The following is a 3,035-nucleotide window of genomic DNA, read 5'->3' on the forward strand; positions in this document are numbered from 1 at the left end:
TCAAAAGAATATTTGTGGAATCCGTTGAACATGACTTTGATATTTGAAAGTTTATGAAACTTTGTCCATTTACTACTATTACTAATTAGTTAATTATTTAATTAATTTTAATAAAAATAAATAAAGAAAGAAACATGTACTGGTTAATTTGCCATATAAAGGACATATTGTTGCTATGAAAACAAAATGTGAACATTTTTTAAGACGTTTACTGATTGACGACTCGTAAATAATGATGAAATAGTTTCCTGCCTGGTTGGTAGAGTAGTTAACGTACCCACTTCGCAACTCGTAGGCATTGAATATTTGTTATTATCTTTGAGTGGGAGACGAATTTTATCACCTGTTGGAAGACTACTTCTCCGCTTACTGGAGGCTTGAAGCGGCTTGGAAAAATTCTATCTCTGACCTGAAGAGTAAAGTTTCTGATTTTCTGACCCATATCTCACTACTCAGCAGATTTACACCCCGAAATGAATTAAAAATTTTTACATTGATTACCTTGATGGACCCGTGTTTCACTCAGGATTTCTCCATGAGCGCAGGTCACAAGGATGCCTCCAACGATCTCGATCTTGAGCCTCTCTCTTCCATGTTATACTCATAGATTTCACTAGTGGATCTTCCCATCTTGTAGGTGGTCTTCCTGGTTTTCTCTTTATTCTTGGTTGCCAGTTGAGTATTCTATATGTCCATCTGTTATCCCTGAGTCTGACTATGTGACCTGCTCATCTCATCTTGCTTTCATATACTGCAGTTACCACATCTTTTATGCCTGATCTCTTTCTTAGTTCCGTATTTCTAACATGTTCCATTCTGCTGATGTTACAAATCCTGCGTTCTGTTGCACGCTGAGTTATTCTGAGCGTCTCTTCTTCTTTTCTTGTCGTGTTCCATGTTTCTGATCTATATGTGAGTGATGGTAGAATATCACTATTAAATAGTTTTGCCTTCGGAGAGATGTCAAGATTTGGATAAGTAAGTGTTTCTTTTAGTCTGTTGAATGATAGCCATGCAGCTTTCTTTCTTTTTGATAGTTCTTCAGATAAATCGTTATTCATTTTTATTGTTTGTCCTAAATACTTGTATGAGTCAACTTGTTCTATAGGGATGTTATCAATACATAGGGGACTGTCACTTGTGTAGATGTTTTTGATCCATTTTGTTTTTTCTAGATTCATTTCTAAGCCTATATTACTGTTTGTATATAGTTTTTTACCCATTTCTTCTAGGTCTTTTGGGTTGTGGGATATCAGTATTAGATCATCGGCAAACATAAGAATTTGTAGCTTTTCACCATCTATGCTTATTCCTCCGTTTAGGTCTATTTTTTTCAGAATGTATTCTAAAGTGCTGGTAAATATATTTGGGGAGATCACATCGCCTTAGCGGACCCCTCTCTTTATATCTATATTTATAGGTTGATCAAATAGGGTTATTTGTGTGGTCTGATTGTTGTTAATTTCTTTTATCATGTGGATATAAGTAGGATCCACATTTATTTCCAGTAAGCGCTGATGACTGCATTGTGTTCTATGGTATCAAATGCTTTTTTAAAATCAATAAAGAGGAAACATAGAGGGATTCGGTATTCTCTGCATTTTTCTGTTAGTTGTGAAATGACCTGGATGTGATCTGTTGTGGAGAAACATCGTCTGAATCCTGCCTGCTCTCTGCTGGAGTTGTCTTCTAGAAATAAGTAATAAAAAATTGCTTATTCCGGCCACGTTTTTTCTAATGTATTAGAGGTTTTTAATCTTTAATTATACACGTTTGTAGAAGCAATTAAAAAGTATTTTAGGAGTTGTCAGTAAATGTCATTCTTATGAAGGAGGAAAAATTCGGGAAAAGGCGACACTCTGTAAATGAGATGTGTCATATCTCCAGTGATAGCACACCACAAATTTGAAATATATTTCTATAAATATTTGATGTTTTTAGAGTAGAAATACCACTTAAATAATTTTTAGACTCTTTCTGTATAGATTCTTTCTGTATTTCTATATAAATTCTTTAAATTCTTTCTGTATTCTATATAGAATAATGCTGTTTAATTCCCCTTCCACAAGGACTGAATAAATTTATCAGCTGAGGTTTTGGAGATGATTGTCCTCTGAGTGTCCTAGAGGAAAATCAACTTCCCAACCACAAACCAACCAAGAACACATTTCCTAGTAGTGTTATGTTACAGTACAGAGACATGAGCAGAGATTTGGCAGTTACCAGAGTTCATGCCTTTGCCAACCGTGAATGTCTTAGAGAAGGGCCGATAATAATAATAATAATAATAATTTTTAAACATTTTTAACATTTTATTATTTCTCAGATAAATTACATACATTACATGAACACAATTGTGCTAACAGATACTTGCTTACATAATGTTTTTAAATAATAATAATAATAATTGTTTACAACGTATACTATTATAATAATTCAGATTATTACAGATGTTTTTGCATTTTTTACACTCTATATATACAATATCAATGGATATAATTATCCTATATAATAATATATGTATGTATATATATATATATACATTTATATATATATATATATATATATATATAAATACATATATATATATATATATATATATATATATGTATTTGTTTTTGATAATGATAATTTTTTTTTCTGTTATCATCATACAGAGTATTTCTATCTATCTCTCCCTACTATCTGATTCAGACGGGTTGGGTCTCATTCTAGTGAGGAGTCACGGCGAAATAATGCAGCCAGGACGCCACTCCTCCGCTGCATCCCTAATGGAGGTATTCATGATTGTAGTCCGTATGTGTTCAGGGGGGGGGGGGCGGTTTGCCTGCTTGTGGAATGAAAAAACCCCAGCTAAACTGAGGAATAAACCTTACTGCTCCCGCCCAAGACCTGGTAACTTGCTTATGGATGAGGAAAATACTTCAGCTCCTCACGTCTCCGACAAGAATCGAACCTAGGACACTTCCCCAGGCATATGGTTGCGAAGCGCACAGCCACTCGGCTAACCGCGCGGATTATAGAGTATTTACACA

The sequence above is a fragment of the Typopeltis vanoorti genome, chromosome 1, assembly GCF_054136105.1.
Source record: "Typopeltis vanoorti isolate ZY-2024b chromosome 1, IOZ_Tvanoo_1.0, whole genome shotgun sequence".
Lineage (NCBI taxonomy): Eukaryota > Metazoa > Arthropoda > Arachnida > Uropygi > Thelyphonidae > Typopeltis > Typopeltis vanoorti.